The 21883-nt window shown below is 39.8% G+C and overlaps 1 pseudogene; it reads left to right on the top strand.

Annotated features, from left to right (window-relative positions):
• Nucleotides 1-18302: 18302 nt before the first annotated feature.
• LOC123947303 lies at nt 18303-19874 on the top strand (annotated as a pseudogene).
• The last annotated feature ends 2009 nt before the right edge of the window (nt 19875-21883 follow it).

The following is a 21883-nucleotide window of genomic DNA, read 5'->3' as shown; positions in this document are numbered from 1 at the left end:
TAGTTTGTACACCCCACAGTACCACTCCCAGTGCTCACTTCCAAGTCCAGACAAGTCTCTGCCCTTTGTGCTTCTAAAACTGCCAGCCACCCCCTGTTTGCTTGTGTGCCCCCACGGCTCCAGATTTAGTCTGGGGGCTGCCCTAAAGTCCTTTCCCCACCGCTAGCTAATGGGTCTTTGTGCCTGGTCCCCAGAGGGGAGGCTTTTGTGCTCCAGGGGTGCAGGATCCTGGAGGCTCCTTCTCCCTTCCATTTATCTTCCAATATTTGCCCTCATAACCATGGCTCCCTGCTTCATACCTCAAAACCAACCACCAGAGATATTCTGTTTATAGAGATCTGGATATATCTTCTTACATCTCAGGCTGATTCTGTGGGTGTTCAGAGTGGGCTGGCAGATATCCAACTCAATTCAGAGGACTGGTTGAATTAGGGTCTCCTACTCTACAATCTTTGTCCCCTCTCCCACAATGTGACTTTGAAAAGTTAAGCATTTATATGATAAATTTCTATATGGACAAAAAATGATGCTAATGGTATAAGCTAGACATAGTTGACACCGAGCACAATCCTGTGAAGTAGACATAACATGCTTAATATAAAATTTTTCTCTATATACATTTTTCCTGTGTGATTGTTCTCACACTATCACTGTTGCACTGTCCTAACCTCATGTCCCACAAGGCACAGAGTCCACGGTCAATCATGAGAGAAAGGCAAACACAAGAACTACTCCCCTCAACATACCCCAAGTGCCTCCATCTCTACCATTTCCTCCTCTTATATATAGATCCTCTGCATCCTAATAGATGCACAATAAAGGCTACCTCTACGAACAATGGAATAACTCAAACTGACTGCACTATCCTCTGTGATCTGTAAAGATCTTTTTAAAGATAGGATTTTACACATCTATAAGCATAATAAAAAATATGAACAGCCTATTGAAATTAACACTTGGGAGATACATATTGACATCAGGAGATAAATGGGGCAATTACTTTATGCAAGTGATATAAAACTAAAGGCTCTGTGGAATCAGAACAAATTTATTATTTTTTCCCCTTTGATGTCCAAAAGTAGTTCAGATCCTCTCTAAGAGGCCAGCCCTTGCCAATTACCCTGATGTCTCCAATATAGATGAGAGATAACTCTTACATAGCTTTCATTTAAAATTTCAGCTACCTTCTTTTGACTCTGAAAACTAGACTTTTGTGGGGGGCACAATTTTCTCAAGTGTCTAGGGACCAAAACAGATCAAATTATTTCCCAATCAACCTTTCCTATCCCTATCCAGAATTCCTACTTTCTCTCAACTAATAGGTTAGCTATAAAAGCAAGTGTTGATTCTTTTTTTTTTAAAGATTTTATTTATTTATTTGACAGAGAGAGATCATAAGTAGGCAGAGAGGCAGACAGAGAGAGTGAGAGGGAAGCAGGCTCACCACTGAGCAGAGAGCCCGATGTGGGACTCGATCCCAGGACCCTGAGATCATGACCTGAGCCGAAGGCAGCAGCTTAAACCACTGAGCCACCCAGGCTCCCCGCAAGTGTTGATTCTAATATCCATGTGAGTCACTGTACTGCCTAAAGAGGTCAGAAAAATATAAAGAAGTGAGAGAAGACAAGAGGAGATGCTTCTTGGCCATAGCAGAAAGCTGGCACTTTGGAGAGCTGAAGGACCTAATATATAGCACACTGCAGATGAGCAGTGAGTTAAGTCAAAAGCCAGTTATCTAGACACTTTCACTCTGCATTTTGGGGTCTTCCCACCATTAATGTATCTATAGCTGCCTCCCTCCACCCTGTTTCTAGCTTGAATGATCTCAGGAGAGTCAGCTTGTATTCGAAGAATGGCGTCTATTAGACTAGCCAGGTAGCATCCATGTCCTGACGTGTCATTTCCCAGTGTGTATTCTGAGAACAAGTTTCTCAAGATGCTCAGGTGAAAAATTATCCAAACCTTCTGGAAAACTGTACACTTTGTCCCTTCCTAAGATTCACAATGAATATTTACATTTTCCCGACTGGTTTGACCTTGGGACCTATTTATTAAGTGCTTTTTGTTACTATAACAAACATCTTATATTCTATAGAACATCTTCTGGAAAGAGTTGAGTTTATGCATTTGAAATCTTCTTATTAATATCTATGTTTTAGGTAACTCCACAAAGTGGTGAAGTGGACTTTCTGAATTTATTAGCCCCAACAGTTTAGAATTTATTTCTTCTGCTCTACCTTTCTGAATGAAAGGAGTGCTGTTTTCACCATAGACACAGTGTTCACTGCTGAAATATACCCCTGAAATGTATACTCTGTTGTCTTTCTCAGTGCTGGCACTCTGAAGATCTACCCTACCCTCTTTCCTTAGCCAGCTAACTTCCACTCATCTTTTAAGACCATTCGGTCATCACTTCTTTTGGGTCCTGTAGGATGTCTCACCTTCTCTACTTCCCACCAGCCCTAAACTCTCTCCTCCCCCAGGATGGATCAAGTGTCCCTCATCCACACTTATCTTCAGCATTCAGCAAATAAAGGTAAATAGATACTTCTTTATTACTTGCTTGGTGCTTAGAACTTGAAGGTAATTCAACAAATGCTTGGGAATAAATCTCCAACTAATATATTTTCTCTTGAAGGACAAGTAATATTTTACTCATATTTCTTATTCTAGCACCATGCAAGAAGTTAGTAGCTATCCAATAAATATAACAGTTTCAAAAATACATTTTTGTGTATATTCTATACATATCCAGCTGCTCACATCTGCACAAGAGTCAAAATATTAACTTTCTGGATAAATTAATTTATATATTAATACAAAAGGATTGGGATAGGGAAAGGTGAATCTTCTAGTATAATAAGTGAATTTGAGAAAATATGAAATGTTCATCCTCCTGACATTGTTCCACTTTTGCTAATTAGTTTGAAAGAAATTTTTGATATGAAGTAGGAGAGGGGGAAGGAGAACATTTTTCTAGCCACTGTCCTCTGCTTTAGACCTGGATTAGGCTTCTGCTAAAGCTATAATACCAAGAAGGCCAACCTGTGTGCCAAAGGGCCTCTAAACTTAAACACTGTGAGGTTCTATATGCTGTCTAAGCATTTCCAGCACTCTGGATAGCTGCATTTTTTTGTCCACATTTTCCAAGTAGAATTTGTACTATGTCCTGCCTATGCAGAGGCCAACCTAGGGGACTGCAGGCAAATTAATTCACAAAGAGCACTAAAAATTGCTACACAAGGCAATTTGATTGTTTCATCGCTCATGTGAATTTGAAGTGTCCATTTGAGAGACACAATTATAATTAACCTTAAAACAGGACTCTAGAGGCCTCCAGATCTGAGTCGAGGAAAACCATATAGTACTGAGGTTGAGAGAACAATCACACAGCATAAGCTCAGTCACTCACCAGCTGTGTGATTTGCAAGAAGGTCCTCAGCTTCACTAAGCATGTATTTCCCAGTCTGAAAAATGGTCATTTGTGGCTAAAATTGATTGGAATTGTATAGAAGTCTTCAGACACTTATTTCTATAGAACCATCTCCCCTCTCCCATAATTTGAGCAGTAGAGGATGGAGGTGTGCAGATTGTTGCTTTCTCGCCATGGAGCTCAAATTAAGGTATCCAGCAACCCATGAAATTCAAAAGCATTGTATCTAAAAGAACTGCTAAACTTAAGTTTAAAGAACTGACAGGAGCCTATTGGGCCAGCCAGCACTAGCTGCAAGTCAATCATTTACCACCAGCTGGGTGAAACTTCAGACGGTGGACTATTTTTCCCAGGGTACTTCTCCCTTCACCTGTTCTTCCTTTCTTTTGCATGTTTATGGGAGAGGGGAGATGGTTCTATAGAAATAAATGCAATAAAAGTATTTAATAGGGAAGCACTTACTGTCTTATTTTCTGAGTTGCTTTTAAGTGTTGAATTAGTTCTCATTTGCATTTGTCTTAGAGAACGCTAGCCATCACTTTCTTGAGCTGGTTTTATAACAATAGTATTAATATCAACAAACTACAATTTACTATTGTCTAAAGACTTCTATACCATTCTAATTAATTTTAGCCACAAATGACCAGTTCAAAACTAATATTTGGCTTTTAAAGGGTTCATAGTGTCCACAGTATAAATACTCAATTCCCTTTTCTTTAAATTCTTAATGATTGATCTCAAAATAATGCCACAATTTAACTAGGATTACAATGCTATAACAAAATGTTCTTTTGCATAAGACAAAAATTATTCACATTTATAAAGGAAAGTAAAATAACTTTCATCATATTTTCATTTTTCATTGACAGTTTTACCCAGTTCCTGCAGAGTAGATTCTTCTTGGAGTCTGAGAACTCACCATGTTCATTTCAGTATCTTCAGCATGAGTCAGGGGCATAAGTCTTCTATTTTTTCTTTTAGTCAACAATCCATGGTGCTCCATGTCCATATTATTCAGCATATATTAGGAGGGTCCAGGTGCTGGATGTGGTGCCATTACCTCAGGGAGGGAACCGAGAAGGGTCTTCATTTATTCCTTCTCTAATATTCTCCTTTATGTAGAAAGGAGTTTTTAGGGCACCTGGGTAGTACACTTGGTTAAGTGTTCAACTCTTGTGATCAGGCTCAGGTCCTGAGAGTCATGAGACTGAGCCCTGTGTCAGGTCCTGCGTTCTTCATAGAGTCTGCTTAAAACTCTCTCTCCCTCTCCCTCTGCCCTCCTTGCTGCTCTGTCTCTCTCTCTCTCTCTTTCTCTCAAATAAGTAGATAAATCTTTACCACAAAAATGTTTCTGACCTATATCATTTTCCTCCTCTCTGAAGAACTTCTCTTAACATTTCTTGCTTGGCAGAACTACTGGCAACAAATTCCCTTAATTTTTATTTGTTTCAGAAAATTTTTATTTCTTGTTTACTTTTGAAGGATAATTTTGCTGGAAATAGGTTTTTAGGTTGGTGGTTTTTTCATGCTTTCTTGCATGGTTTCTGAAGAGAAGTCTGATGTAATTCTTATTCTTGTCCCTCTGTATGTAGGCATTCTTCCTCACCCCCAGCTTCATTCAAGATTTTCTCTTTGTCTTTGATTTTATGAAGTTTGAATAAAATATGCCTAAATATAGATTTTTTAATATTTGCCTACTTAGTGTTCTCCAGGTTTCCTGGATCTATGGATTGGTGTATGTCATTTATTTTGGAAACTTCTCAGCCATTCCTTTAAGTATTTTTTCTGTTCCTTTCCTTCTTCTCTTTTTGGTATTCTCATTACCCATTGTGTTCTACATTTTTTAATCATTCCACAATTCATGAATACTCTGTTCTGTTTCTTTCACTATTTTTTTCTCTTTGCTTTTTAATTTGGGAAATTTCTATTGATGTATCTTTGAGTTCACTGATTCTTTTCCTGGCTATGTCTAGTCCAATTATGAGCCCCTCAAATTTATTTTGCATTTCTGTAACAGTGTTTCTGATTTCTGATGTTTTCTTTGGATTCTCTTTCAGAGAGTTTATCTCTCCACTTACGTTACTTACTTATATTTGCATGTTGTCCTCTTTTCCCCATGAAGCCCTTATTTTATTAATTATAGCTAATTTAAATTTCCAGTTTGAAAATTCCAAAATTCTGCCATATCTGAGTCTGGTTCTGACAGCTCTATCTGTTTAGGCTGTGTTTTTTTGTTTTATGTTTTGTTGTTGTTGTTGTTTGTTTGTTTTTAGCATGACTTTTAAATTTTTGTTGAAACCTGGACACAATGTTCTCAGGAAAAGGATCTATGTGAATAAGCCGTGAGCAGAAGTTTTTATGTTTCCCTGGCTAGGAGTTGAGCTGTGTTTGCTATTTGCTGTAGCTGTTAAGTATTAAAGGCCAAAATTTCATCGGTGTCACTTTTTTTATTTTTAATCCCTCACATTCTTTGTCTTTTCCTTGAAATTTCTTAAAATAGGACTAAGGCTTATAGTCTTCTCTTTGTAATCTTTTGTGCAGGAGCATTATTGAGGTGGTGGTAAGGACTGGGGTGAGGAGAAATGTTTTATAGTCTCATGATTAGGTCTCAATCTTTTAGTGATCCTATGCCACTGGGCTTTGACCTTCCCAAGTGCTTCTGAGCCACTTCCCATCTCTGCTTAGGTGAGACAGGAGGACTAGAGGAAACTGGAGTTCAATAATTCTCTTCCCCCAGTACTGTCAAGTCTCTGGAAAACCCAAAGTGGTTAGGTTCTGGTGAAATAGTTTCCTTTGAGGGTAGGCTTGTGTTAAGAAGTACAAAATGCTCTTGGCATATTTCAGAATGGTTAATTCTCCTTTCCCCAAAGAAAGCTGCCTGATCTTCAGTTAGAGCTCCTGATGGGATTCATAGAGGTAACTCATGGAAGTGTGGGGCCCCTAAGACTCCCAGTCCTAATTTTTAACTCTCCATCATTGTGCATATTGATCTTCCAGGGATTTGTTGATTATAATTTAATTTTTCCTACCTTGGTTGACTCCAGCAGCCAGCTTCTCCAGGGCTTTTGTTCCCAGTAAGCTGTGATTCTCTATATTCACCTGTCACCAATTTGGGAGGCATTGGTCGACCTTGTGACACAACTCTTGGATGAATCTAAGAAAAAGTCATTGGTGTTCTATTCATTCAGCTTCATTCTTCTTGGAAGTGATGACTTCCAAGTTGGAAAACAGAAGTCTCATTCAGTTTTCAAGGTATTTTTTCTCTAAGACAAAGAAGAACACACACATTCTTGTACATGCATACTTTTGGGGTACCTATGCCTTGTTTTCCATTACCAAAAGAGTAGAATAACTGAATACTAAGATATAATAATTTTCTTTAAATTTTAATTCCATTGCAGTTAATACACAGTGTTATATTTGTTTTAGGTGTATAATTAGTGATTTGACAATTCCATATATTATTCGGTACTCACCAAAATAGGTGTACTTTTTTCCGCATCACTTATTTCACCCATCCCAACAGCCAACTACCCTATGGTAACCATCTATTTTTTTCTCTATAGTTGAGTCTGTTTTTTGTTTGTTTGTTTGTTCTTAAAGATTTTGTTTATTTGACAGAGAGCACAAGACGGGGGAGCAGCAGGCAGACGCAGAAGGGAGAGGGAGAAGCAGGCTCCCTGCCAAGCAAGGAGCACAATGTGGGGATCATGATATTTAATCAACTGAGCCACCCAGGTGCCCAAGAGTATTTTTTTTTGTCCTTTTTTCCCCTTTGTTCATTTATATTGTTTCTTAAATTACCATGTACCAGTGAAATCATATGGTATTTATCTTTTTCTGGCTGACTTATTTTACTTAGCATTATATACTCTAGATCCATCTATATTGTTACAAATGGCAATATTTCATTCTTTTTTATCCCTGAATAATATGCAATTATATGTATAAAGCACGCCTTCTTTGTTCATCCATCTACCAATGCACACTTCCATAATTTTGCTATTGTAAATAATGCTCCAATAAACATAGGGGTGCATAGATCCTTTCAAGTTAGGGTTTTCATATTCTTTGGAATATGAAATACCAGAAGTGGAATTATGGATCAAAGGTAGTTCTATTTTTAATTTTTTAAGGAACCTTCATACTGTCTTCCACAGTGGCTATACCAGTTTACATTCCTCCTAACAGTAGATGAGAGTACTTTTCTCTCCATATCCTTGCCAACACTGTTTCTTATTTTTTGATGTTAGACATTCTGACAGGTGTGAGGTGTAATTGTGATGTTGATTTGCATTTCTCTGATGATGAATGATGTTGAGCATCTCGTCATGTATCTGTTAGCCCTTTGGATGTCGTCTTTGGAGAAATGGCTGTTCCTGTCTTCTGCCCATTTTAAGTTGTATTATTTGGTGTTGAGTTGTATAGTTCTTTGTATATTTTGGATACTAAGCCTTTATCAGCTATGTCATTTGCAAATATCTTTACCTATTCAGTAGGTTATCTTTTAGTTGTATTGTTTCCTTTGCTGTGTAGCAGGTTTTTGTTTTGTTTTCTTTTGTTTTGTTTTATGTAGTCCCAATACTTTATTTTGCTTTTGCTTCCCTTGCCTCAGGAGACATATCTAGAAAAAAAAGTTGCAATGGCCAATATCAGAGAAACTATTGCCTGTGCTCTCTTCTAGGGTTTTTATGGTTTCAGATCTCACAAATAGGTCTTTACTCCATTTTGAGTTTACTTTTGTGTATGGTGTAAGAAAGTGGTCCAGTTTCATTCTTTTGCATGTAGCTGTCCAGTTTTCCAAAAACCATTGTTGAAGAGGCTATCTTTTTCCATTGCATACTGTTGCCTCTTTTGTCATAAATTAATTTACCATATAATTATAGATGTATTTCTAGGCTTTCCATTCTGTTCTATTGATCCTCTCTGTTTTTGTGCCAGTACCATACTATTTTGATGACTACAGCTTTGTAATATAGCTTGAAACTGGAAATGTGTTACCTCCAGCTTTGTTTTATTTATTTATTTTTTTCATGATTGCTTTGATTATTTGGGGTCTGTGGGAATTCCAAACAAATTTTAGGTTTGTTTGTTCTAGTTCTGTGAAAAATGCTGTTGGCATTGTGATAGGAATTGCATTAAATCTCTAGATTGCTTTGGGTGGTATGGACATGTTAGTAATATTTGTTCTTCCAATCCATAAGCATGGAATGACTTCCATTTGTTTCTGTTTTCTTTAATTTCTTTTAACAGTGTTTTATAGTTCTCAGTACAGGTCTTTGAACTCCTTGGTTAAGTTTATTCCTAGGTATTTTATTAATTTGGGGCAATTGTAAATAGGATCGTTTTCTTAATTTCTCTTTTGATTCATGACCAGTGTATAGAAATGCAGTGGATATCTGTATATTGATTTTTTTTTATCCTGCGACTTTACTGAATTCATTTATCTGTTCTAATGTTTTTTTGTGACATCTTTAGGGTTTTCTGTATATAGTATCATGTCCTCTGTTAAATGGTGGAAGTTCTATTTCTTCTTCACCAATTATACACCTCTTATTTCTTTTTGTTGTCTGATTGCTTGGGTATAACTTCCAGTATTAGGTTGAAGGAGTGGTGAGAATACACATACTTCTGTTGTTCCTGACCTTAGAGGGAAATCTTTCTGTTTTTCACCATTGACTCCGAGGTAAGTGATGTGTTTTTCATTTATAGACTTTTTTGAGATATGTTTTCTCTAAACCTACAAGCTTTCTATCATGATTGGATGTATTTTTTCAAATGTTTTTTTCTGCATCTATTAAATTGATCATATGATTTGTGTTCTTTCTCTTATTGATGTGATGTATCATGTTGTTTGATTTGCAAGTATTGAAATATTTGGTAGAATTCACTTATGAATCTCTCTGGTTCTGAACTTTTGTTTATTGGGAGTTTTTAATTACTTATTCTTTCATTGCTGGAAATTGATCTATTCCAATTTTCTATCTCTTCCAGATTCAGTTTAGGGAGGTTGTATGTTTCTAGAAATTTACCCACTTCTTCTAGGTTGTCCAATGTCTAGGCATGTAATTTTCTCTCATAATATTCTCTTATAATCCTTTGTATTTCTGTGGTGTTGGTTGTTATTTCTTCTCTTTCATTTTGATTTTCTCTCTCTCTCTTTCTCATCTCTCTGTATCTCTATCTGTCTCTCTTTCTTTCTTTCTTTTTTTTTTTGTGATGAATCTGACTAAAGTTTTATCAATTTTGTTGAACTTTTCAAAGAACCAGCTCCTGGTTTCATTGATCTGTGCTATTGTTTTGTTTGTTTGTTTGTTTGTTTTCAGTTTCTATTTTGTTTATTTCTGGTCTAATCTTGACAGTTTCCTTTCTTCTACTTGTTTTCAATTTTGTTCTCCTTTTTCTAGATTGTAAGATTAGGTTGTTTATTTGAGATTTTTCTTGCTTCTTGAGGTATGCCTGTATTGCTATAAACTTCCCTCTTAGAACATCTTGTGCTGCATCCTAAAGATTTTGGACCATTGTGTTTTCATTTTCTTTGTCTCCATGAAATTTTTTATTTCCTCTTTGATTTCTTGGTTGATTCATTCATTGTTTCATAGCTTGTTGCTTAACCTTGATACGTCTGTGCTCTTTCTAGATTTTTTTCTTGTGGTTGATTTCTAGTTTCATAGCATTATGGTCAGAAAATATGCATGGTATGACTGATATTTTTGAATTTGTTGAGACTTATTTTGTGGGCTAATATATGATATATTCTGGTGAATATTCTATGTGCACTTGAAAAGAATGTGTATTCTGCTGTTTTAGCATGAAATGTTCTGAGCGTATCTGTTAAATCCACTGGTCCAATGTGTGATTCAGTTCCCTGTTTCCATGTTGAATTTCTGTTTGGATGATCTCTCCAAAGATGTAAGTGGGGTGTTAAATCCCTCTACTATAATCGATTTATTACCGATTACTACCTTTATGTTTGTTATTAACCATATTATGCATTTGTTTATTCTTGTGTTGAGGGCATAAATATTTACATTTGCTATACCTTCTTGTTGGGTTTTCCTCTATATTATCAAGTAGTGCCCTATTTTATTTCTTATTATCATCTTTGTTTTAAAGTCTGCTTCATTCGCTATAAGATTCTCTACTGTGGCTTTCTTTTCACACTTATTTGCATGATGAATATTTGTCCATCCTTTCAGTTTGTGTGTATCTTTAGGTATATGAAATGAGTCTCTTGTAGGCAGCGTGTAGGTGTTTTTTTATTTGTTTTCCATTCCATCACCCTACGTCTTTTGATTGATGCATTTAGTTTATTTACATTAATAATAATTATTCGCAGGTATGTACTTACTGCCATTTTGTTGCTCATTTTATGGTTGTTTTTATAGAACTTCTTTGTTCCTTTCTTCCTTGTTCTCTTCTCTCATAATAATTTGCCTCTCTTTAGTGATTTACTTGGATTATCTCTCCTTACTTTTTGTATATCTATTATAGTTCTTTGATTTTGCCTTACCAAGAGGTTTGTATATAACATCTGCATATAGCAGTCTATATTAAGTTGATGTTTGCTTAAGTCTGAACCCATTTTTGCCTCATCTCCCTGTCGTGTTTTAGGTATTTAATGCCGTACTTTACATCCTTTTCTTTTGTGAGTCCTTTGATTAATTTTTACAAATATGCTTACTTTTCCTGCTTTTGTGCTTCCTGCTTTTCTTAACTTATGACCTTTCCTTCCCACTAGAAGAGTCACCTTCAACATTTCTTGTTGGATTGTTTTAGTGTCATGAACTCATTCAATTTTTATCTGGGAAATTCTTTATTTCTCCTTCTATTCTGAATGATAGCTTTGCTCGATACACTATTTTAAGTTGCAAGGTGTTTTTTTGTTTTTTGGGGGGTTTTTTCCCCCAGCATTTTGAATATATCATGCCACTCATTTCTGGCTTGCAAATTTTCTGCTGAAAAATCAGGCTTACAGGGGCACCTGTCGTCAGTCATTAAGCATCTGCCTTCAGCAGATCTCAGGGTCCTGGGATGGAATCCTGCATTGGGTTCCCTGCTCAGCAGGAGCACACTTCTCTCTCTCCTCCCCACTCCTGCTCCCTCTCACTATCTGTATCTCTCTCAAATAAATAAATAAACTCTTTACAAAAAATCAGGCTGACAACCTAACAGGGTTTCCATTGTATGGGACTGGTTTCTCTTGCTGCTTTAAAAAATTCTCTCTTTACTACTACCTTTTAGCAGTTTTAATTACTGTGTGTCTTGGTGTGGACCTCTTTTGGTTGACTTTATTGAGCCATCTCTGTGCCTTCTCAGTCTGGATTTTTTTTCCTTCCCCATATTCAGGAAGTTTTCAGCTATTATTTCCTCAAATAAATTTTCTGCCCCCTTTTCTCTCTCTTCTCCTTCTGGGATCTCTATAATGTCAATGACATTATGTTTCCTGGTGTCACTGGATTCCCTAAGTCTATTCTCATTTTTGTCCATTTTCTTTTTTTTTTTTTCACCTGCTCAGCTTGCTTATTTTCCTGTACTCTGTCCTGAGACCATTAATTCATTCTTCTGCTTCCTCTAGTCTGATAGTTATCCTATCTAGTGTACTTTGAACTCCATTTATTGTGCTCTTCATCTCTGATTGGTTCTTCTTTATCTGTTTGGTGAGGGTCTTGCTGATGTCCTCCACTCTTTTCTCAAACCCAGTATCTTCATGATCATTACTTTAAATTCTCTATCAGATATATTACTCATCCCTATTTCATTTAGCTCTCTTGCTGTGATTTTGTCCTCTTTGATATTTTTTCTCTCTCCTCATTTTGTCTAACTCTCTATGTATGTTTCTAGGTATTAAGAAAGTTAGCTATGTCCCCTTCTCTTTAAAATAGTGTCCTTATGAAGAAGAGTTCCTATGGTGCCCTGCAGTGTCCTGTCCCTTGTTCACCAGAACCTGATACTTCAGGCGTGTTTCCTATGTGTGTTGTATGTACCCTGATGTTATGGCTGAGTCAATTTTCCTTTAGTCCAGTTGTCTGTAATGGCTCTCTTTGCTTATTGTGGGCATGTTTCAGTCCCTGTGGTGTTAGTAGGCTAGTCTGGGGCCACCTTGGGCTGAAGTTGAGTCACCCCAGTTGTTTGTCAGAGATATAATAGCACAAAATTGCAGGGTATTTTCCCCTGAGAAGCTTTCATTAGTGGGTGGGGCTACATTCAGACCAGCTGTTTGCTACCAGCCCACTTCTGGGTTGGGTGGTCTTACTGTTGTGTGTAGTTATCTTTCACTCTTCCTTGGAAGGACTCAGTATGGAGGGGTGCTGGCTCTTGTCAAGGCTGCTTGCACATTGCCAGTTTTGTGATACTGCTTTGGTTGGTCTCTGGCCAAGACGTATTGGAGGAGACAGATCTGCAGTGTGCACGGAAGCAGGATGCATGCTTATTTGCAAGGTCTTCACACGTGTCTTCTAGGGGAGGGTATCTGCAGTGCTGGGACAGAGGCCCACCTGGATGAAGGGAGTGGGGCACACTGTTAATCAAGTTAGGTAGTGAGGTGGCTGTGTGTTTATGCTGGGAGACATGGGGATGGAAATGGTGCCTGCCATTTCCTTTGTTCCTGCAGGATTCTGCCAGTGACCTAATCCCTCTCGGACATGCTCTGAGATGAGTAAACAACTCTCTCACCCCATATGCTTCACACGTTTTTCAAGCTGCTACTTCTATGCTGTATCTTGTGGAACTATTTGTTGTGTTGTCTCTTTAAGGGTAGGGATTCTTTGCTATGGACCTCCCATCTTTCCCAGAGCCAAGCCCACTGATTTTTTTAAATCCCAGGTTAAAGTCCCACTGATTATAAGTACTTATAAAATTTGACCCCTCTGGTTTTCTAAGCCAAATATTATGGTGATTCGTCTTGCCCTTTCAGGTTCCCCAGTGTGAGGGCCTGTTTCTCTCTCCTCTCTTTACCTGTGACATCCCTTCCAGCTGTGGATAATCCCAAGGGACTGTTTAGGAACCATGTCTCTGCCCTTCCTATGCTCTTCCATTTGGCCTCTCTTCTACACTTAGTTTAGTGGGGTTTGTTTTGCCAGTCTTGGAGTCATTTTCTGGGCTATTTACATTGACGCAAGTGTTATTTAGTATTATCTATGGGTTTAGGTGTGCTTAGGGCCCTCCTATTCTTGTCATCTTCCCAGCTGTTCCAGGGTATGCTAATTTTTAGATCTAGAATACACCACCAAACTCAGTGTGCTTCCTCCTGCAGCAAATGAGTTGTTGCTCCGCATCCATGTGAACATTGAGGGTTGTCAGTCTTTTCAATTTTAGCTAGTGTTGTATGTGTGGTGGTGCCTCATTATTGTGATTTTCATTTGCTCTGATATATTTATTAATGAAAGTAAATATCACTCACATACTTTCTTTTGCAAATTACCATTTCAGATCTTCTATTCATTTTCCTCTTGGATCATTTGACTTTTTCTTATTAAGTTTTAGGAGGTTTTTACATATTCTGAATGTGAGACCTTTGTCAGTTATATGTGTTGCATATATTTACTCACACTGTTACTTGCCTCTTCACTCTCACCATGGTGTCTTTGATTAAAAAATCCTTGATTTGAATGTAGTCTAGTCTATCAGTCTCCTCATTTATAGCTATTGCTTTTTAAAATCTGTTCAAGAAGACATTTCTAGGGTGCCTGGGTGGTTAAATTGTTTAAGTACCCAACTCTTGAATTCAGTTTAGGTCATGGTCTCAGGGTTGTGAGATCAAGCCCTGCATTGGACTCTGCACTCAGCACTCAGACTTTAGATCTGCTTGAGATTCTCACTCTCACTCTGCCCCTCCTCACCTCATGCCTCTCTCTCTCTCTCTCAAAATAATAACATCTTTTTTTTTTTTTTTTAAAAGCATCCAGCTCTGGGTTTTGGCTCAGGTCATGATCTCAGGGTCATAGGATTGAGCCCTGTGTGGGTTCCACATGATTAAGAGGGAGTCTGCTTCTCTCCCTCTGCCCTTCCCTTTTTTCAAATAAGTAGATAAATCTTAAAAAAAAGGTAAGAAATCATTTCCTACCTCTCCTACCTCAAGGTTATAAAAATAATTTATCTTATAAAACATTTATTTTTTACAATTCCAAGCTAATTCTTTCAGGAATAGATTTTTGTAGGTGGTATAAGACAGATATCAAGATTTACCTTTTACATATGGTTGTATAATTGACCTAGCACCAACACTAATTTTTATCACTAATCTTTAGTACTTCCTTTGTATAGATGATGTGTCCTTTTATGCGTGGGTCTGTTTTTGGACACTTCTTTTCTATTGGTTTATTTTCTATTCTTGTTTCACTCTTACTGTCTTCTTATAGCTTTATATTAAGTTTTGGTATCTGTATAATACTTTCTCTTATTTAATTCTTCTCTAAGAATGCCATTTCTTGGCCTTTTGCATATCATACAATTTTTTTTTAATTTATTTATTTTTTCCACGTAACAGTATTCATTGTTTTTTCACAACACCCAGTGCTCCATGCAAAACGTGCCCTCCCCATTACCCACCACCTGTTCCCCCAACCTCCCACCCCTGACCCTTCAAAACCCTCAGGTTGTTTTTCAGAGTCCATAGTCTCTTATGGTTCGCCTCCCCTTCCAATTTTTTTTTTAATAAATATATAATGTATTTTTATCCCCAGGGGTACAGGTCTGTGAATCGCCAGGTTTACACACTTCACAGCACTCACAATAGCACATACCCTCCCCAATGTCCATAACCCCCTACCCCTCTCCCAACCCCACCTCCCCCCAGCAACCCCCAGTTTGTTTTGTGAGATTAAGAGTCATTTATGGTTTGTCTCCCTCCCAATATCATACAAATTTTATAGCCAGATTATCAACTTCCATTTTGAAAACCTTGCCCGGATTTTGATTTATTTAGTGTTAATTTTTGACTGGATTTTATTATATTTTAACTATAATTATAATGTAACAAAGATTAACATAGATGGTGGGAGTAGGATTGCTAAATATCAGAAAAAGGCAGCAGTATTTTATGTAATGTTTTAAATAGTAGCATATCCTGCCAGAAAAAAGACCTTTCAGTAAAGTTTATAGCTGGTAATTGTAAAAGATTTGTAAGAACATGCATCCAATCAAGATTGTGGATCAGTCTGGCATGTTATGGGAATCTCTCAATCCTGACAAGGATAGATGGAGCTCTTGATTGTGCAGAAATAAACTATGGAAAGGTTCTTAAAATTTGCAAGGATCCATACATATATTCTCAATGAGTCTAGAAGTCTCAAAAAGGGTTTTAAATGTTTTGTTTCGGTCATTATCTCAAAAAATTGAGATCGGCATATTCTGGGGCTTCTAGATAACCAAGTCGTTTGATTTCTATGCACAAAATTACAATAGGGAAACCCAGAGAATGAAATGTAAATTTCTTGATGAATTCATTTCAAGAGTCACAGAAACCTGTAAGCTTCAACTCACCTGGTTGACTTGAAATGACTACTGTATGAGGGCTGTAAGTTGTCTGAGGGCTTACGTTTCTGTGTCAATAAGCTATAGAATCACATAATATTTTAATAATAATTGACATTATTTTTAAATATGAGGATAGATTATTATAATAAAAGTGAATATGACTTTAGAAAAATCTATCCTAGTTTTATAAATTTACTAGTATGACAAGATTTCCATTTTATTTCATAATATTATGTTATCCTGAAACCGAATCCAAAAATCATCCTACCAAAACAGGCATAAAGCTGCCCAGACACTTAAGTATTCCTGTGAGTCAGTCAGTGTGCAAGACTGAAGTGTCTAGCAGGCAGTCGAACTTGTGTGGCTTCTAGGTGAATCTAACTGCTGCTTCATTTTCCAGGAGTACAGGGGATCAGAAGCGTCCTTCTCCCAGTGAAACTACTCGTGGCCCAATATCTCAGGGTGCTCACATTTGCTCTTTGGGATTGCAATACCATCTAAATTGGGAACATTTAAGGTGGAAGTTGAGGGCAAGGGTATATCTACTAATTACATAGAGTAATAGTTGGTGGGCCAAGCATGGGGAGAGACTTTGATTGAGGAAGCAGAGTGTACAAACTATATAAGAATACGAAGTGGAGTTGGGAGACAGCTCAAAGGTGTAAATCTGTGCTCCACTTTAAGTGAAGTGATATTAAATATGAGCACGGTATGAGATTTGACTTTAGGGCTTAATATTCCTTTTGTTTGGGGAATGGTGCAGTCCATATCTGTTGACCCTGACCTGAGTTTCAAAGTTCTGAGTAACAGTGTCTTCCCCCAGGAATCCAGACATTTTCAATTCCAGGGAAGGAGTGGTAAATATGGAGTAATATTAGACTGATTCTCCAGAAATCTCCTGCTTGATATTCCACTGCTGGCAACATGTCTTTTCTGGTACTGAGATTAACAGCAGGAAGGAGCACTCCATGCATGAGCCTATCCTTCTGGGGTTTTAAAGATTTTTTTTTTTTAATTTGACAGATATAGATCACAAGTAGGCAGAGAGGCAGGCAGAGAGAGAGAGAGAGGAGGAAGCAGGCTCTCCACTGAGCAGAGAGCCCGATGTGGGTCTTGATCCCAGGACCCTGGGATCATGACCTGAGCTGAAGGCAGAGGCTTTAACCCACTGAGCCACCCAGGTGCCCCCTTCTGGGGTTTTAATGGGTTTCAGGAAACTTTGAATCTGCTGGAAATCAGAGGTGGAATTAAAAGACAGATTCTTTACCATTGGCCTGGTGCTGAATGACTTGGATGGACACTTGCTGAGGCAATAAGGAGTCTTTAGTGATGCAAACTGGCAACTGCTCAGGACTATGGGGTCTGAGATTTTTATAATCACACATCACTGAGTTTTTGAAAGCTGAAAATCAAGCCAATAATTAAGATGTTGACTACTAATATTTGTTGAGAGATTTTTGGTTTCGTTTTACTTTCTTTTTAATCAGGGGAAATGATAGTAGGGGGAGAAGGAAAAGGAAGATACCCTAATGAGCATCAGAGCCATTAATTATTGAAAATATCCTATGGGATTATTCTGACTCACAATTTTGGTTAAAATTGGAGTCAAATCATCATTTTTAAAGTTCAGATTCCTATTTTGGTTGCTTAAGGTTATTCATTTATACTTTAATTAGAAAACTGTGGTAGAGTACTCTCTATGACTTAGTTTAAAGCCCTCATTCCATCATTTGCCCTACTCTTCATTCTAAGAAAAGGGAAAATAGGTCTACTGAATATATATTACTTATGATCCATGAGAGCAGGAACTATATCTTCCTTATTTACTGCTGATTTCAAAGCTTAGTACAGTGTCCAACACAAACTTAGTTCTCAATAAATATCAATTAAATGAATTTCTACCTTCCATATTACCTTGCTTCCAACTTCTAAACCAAATACTAAGAGCTTCACATAACGGCAGCTCTGGTAAGATTCACACCAGTTTTCCTTGTGGTGTGACATTTATTTTTAGGCACCAACTCATTTATTTAGATTAAAGTTAATGAAAACAAATGAAATGACAAATGAAAATAACGTGCTGTGGTCCAGCAGTCTGGGAACTGTCGCCGGCTCCGCGCACGGGTTGGTGGTGGGGGGCGGGCCGAGCATCCCCGGGGAGTGGAGGAGCGCTCTTTTTTCTCTCTCCTCTTTCCCCCCACTCCGCACCCCCGGGCACCCTCAAATCAGGCCGCGCTGCTTCCCTTTCCCTCTTGTCTCGTCCCCCGGCAAACTTTCGGTCCCTCCCCCGCCGGTCACCCGTTCTTCGTCGTAGCTCCAGCCGGCCTTGCCGCCCGGAGGGCTCCTCCGGACCTCCGTGCCTGCAACTCCGACCATTACAAGATCCAGAAACATGTCGATGACACTTCTGTCTGCCTTCTACGATATCGACTTCCTGTGTAAGACGGAGAAATCCCTGGCCAATCTCAATCTGAACATGCTGGACAAGAAGCCGGTGGGGACCCCCGTGGCCGCTGCCCCTAGCTCGGGCTTCACGACGGGCTTTCTCCGCCCACCCCGCGCCTAGGCCCAGCAGCTGCTCGCCCAAGTTCCTGGGCGGGGCTAACCGCAGCAACTATGGCAGCTGGGCGGCGGGTGGCCCCGCCTCCTACAGGACCTTCAAGGAGTTGTCAGGGGGCGGAGGCACGGCCCTGCTTAACAAGGAGAACAAATTTCAGTACCGCTCCTTCAGCAAGGGCAAGCACAGCCAGCACCTCTTGCACCAGCACCTCTTGCACTAGCAGCAGCAGCAGCAGCAGCAGCAGCACCAGCACCAGCACCAGCACCAGCAGCAGCACCAGCGCAGCAGCACCAGCAGCAGCAGCAGCACAGGGGTGGCGGCTCCCAGATTAACTCGATGCTCCACAAGACTGAGCTGTGCCGGCCCTTCCAGGAGAGCTGCACGTGCAACTACAGCGAGAAGTGCCAGTTCGCGCACTGCTTCCAGGAGCTACCCAGCCTGACCCGGCACTGCAAGTACAAGACCGAGTTGTGCCACACCTTCTACACCATCAGCTTCTGCCTCTACTGGCCGCGCTGCCACTTCATCCACAACGCAGACGAGCGGCGGCCAGCGCCGTCTGGGGGCGCCTCTGGGGACCTGCGCGCCTTAAGCGTGCGGGACGCGCTGCACCTCGGCTTCCCCCGGAAGCCGCTGCCCAAGCTGCATCACAGCCTCAGCTTCTCAGGCTTTCCGTCGGGCCACTACCAGCCCCCGGGGGGCCTAGAGTCGCCGCTGCTGCTCAACAGCCCACGTCGCGCACCGCCGCCGCCACCCTCTTGCTCCTCAGCCTCCTCCTGCTCCTCTGCCGCTTCGTCCTGCTCCTCTTCCGCTCTGTCCTGCTCATGCGCCTCCGCAGCCTCCACGCCCTCAGGCGCTCGGACTTGCTGTGCCTCGGCGGCGGCTGCGGCCCTCGGCGGCATTGCTGTACCGCACAGGGGGCGCGGAGGACCTGCTGGCACCCGGCGCTCGGTGCGCAGCCTGCCGGTCCGCCTCGTGCGCTAACAACGCCTTTGCGTTTGGCCCGGAACTGAGCAGCTTCATCACGCCGCTTGGCATCCAGACCCACAACTTCGCCTCCGTGGCCGCTGCCTATTATCGCAGCCAGCCAGCAGCAGCAGCAGCAGGGCCTGGTACCCCCGTGCAGCCCCCGGCGCCGCCCAGCGCGCCCCTCCCTGCCAGTGCCACCGCGCCGCCCTCGCCGCCCTTCAACTTCCAGCTGCCGCGCCGCCTGTCCGATTTGCCCGTCTTCGACGCGTCCCCTAGCACCCCGGACTCGCTGTCGGACCCTGACAGATACTTGAGCGGCTCACTCAGCTCGGGCAGTCTCAGCGGCTCCGAGTCCCCCAGCCTCGACCCTGGCCGCAGCCTGCCCATCTCTGACGATTGAGGCAAGAGGGCGCCAGCGAGGAGGAGGAGGAAGGGGGAAGGCTGTTCTGTCGGTTGTTGGAGGGCGCCCCTGCCACCTGGAGTCCTTGTTACGGGCAGGGAGGGACGCTGGAGTGGGGGGTGACAGGCCATGAGCAGAGTCTGCGGGCCCCACCGAGCACTTGGACTCGAACTTGTGTGCCGGGAGGGGCCCCACCCCTCCCCTTTCGGTTTTCTCTCTTTTTTTTTATTTATTATTTTTATTATTATTATGAAGTTTCATTCTTGTTGAGCAAAAAAAAAAAAGGCAATGAACTTTTGTATTGATGAACAAAATACTCACAACAGGGTAGGTGTGATGCGAACAGAACAAGATACCAAACACTTAAAACTTTTTTAGGTCTCCTAAGAGTTTGGGACTTTTGGGGGAAAAAAAATCAACCCAGCACCAGCAGCTACCAACCACCATTCCGTATCTTCACTTGAAAAGCATTAGTTACAGTCCAGATGTGGGAACTCTTATGTGAGAGAAGTTCTTAATTGTCGTTTGTCTTCAGACCAGTGTAAACAAACAGCCAGCCACCACCTTGCTAAACCTCTAAGCTTCTGGAATCCAATATTCTATCAGGAATATGCCTTGATTGTAGTCCTCCGCTCCACAGGTTTTTGTTTGACACAAAATTCTTTATGTCTGGAAAAAAAAACAAAAACAAACGTGCATTCCAAAGTTTCCTACTGGTTACTGTTTTTTTGCCATCACTTAGTGGATGTTTAATTTTAGAACCATTTTCTCTGCTCTTTCTGGAAGCCTTGGGCAGAGCTTAGTTCCTAATCATTTGGGGGAATAACTGCTGAATTTTTAGCTGTTTTGAGTTGATTCACACCACTGCACCCCAACTCAATATGAAAAAAACTATTTAACCTATTTATTATTTTGTGAAAAGTATACACTGAAATTTTTGTTCATACTGTATTTATCAAGTATGATGAAAAGCAATAGATATATATTCTTTTATTATGTTAAATTATGATTGCCATTATTAATCGCCAAAATGTGGAGTGTATGTTCTTTTCACAGTAATATATGCCTTTTGTAACTTCACTTGGTTATTTTATTGTAAATGAGTAAAAAAATCTTAATTTAAGAGATTGTATGTAATATTTATTTCATTAATTTCTTTCCTTGTTTTGAAAGATTGCATGATTTCTTTACAGAAATCTATCCTGATGCTGTGGAAGTAGTTTGAGGAATATCTTATGAGTTTTCTTAGAATGTATAATGGGTGTAGCCCATCCAACTTTAAAGAAAAAAAAGTTGACCACATACTTTGCAAGCAGGCTTAAATGTGGCATGCTTTTTGTCATTCCAGCTTTTTAAATTAGCAAGAAGCAAAATTTTGTTTTTTGTTTATCCCACCAATTCTACTGTGACATACTCTGCGTTTAAAGACATGTAGCAATAATGAGGTGGGGGGTTAGTCTCACAGTGCCTTTGGAAAGGGCCAGAACTTGCCTTAAATCTTCCTCAACCAAAAAAGTATTTTTCTCTCAGTGCTTGAGAGAATTTGAATGTAGGATGGGTTCAACTGCACAAAAGGAGAAGATATTTACCACTTTCTTATATAGATCTAAAGAGGCCACCTCTTAGTACTAAGAATGGTGTAGTACATGAATATGCCTTGTTTTAATTACATAAAATTCCAAAACTTGTATATTTTTTTTTCCCGTGTGTAGAAAGGCAGGAATGCTTTCCTGGACAGTGGATGAATGAGCAGTAGCTTTAGTTTGTACGTAGGTACGGTTGGAGCAGTATGTATGTATGTACTCAGGACTACTTTGACAGAAGTAGGTTTTTGAATGTAACAAGATACGTCAACTTGAGTTGTAATATATTTTGGGGAATCAGTTCACTACAAATTGTGACTGTAAACATTGTATTGTAAATGTTTTGTAGTTTCCCCCCAATAAAATTTTTGGGAAAAAAACCCAAAACAAAAACAAAAAAAAACAAACAAAAAAGAAAATAATGTGTTGTGGACCCATTTAGTCAGTGTTTCAATTATATG

The sequence above is a fragment of the Meles meles genome, chromosome 1 (genome assembly GCF_922984935.1).
Source record: "Meles meles chromosome 1, mMelMel3.1 paternal haplotype, whole genome shotgun sequence".
NCBI classification, from domain to species: domain Eukaryota; kingdom Metazoa; phylum Chordata; class Mammalia; order Carnivora; family Mustelidae; genus Meles; species Meles meles.
Note: the sequence above shows the minus strand (reverse complement) of the source record. Positions and strands in the feature narration are given on the sequence as shown.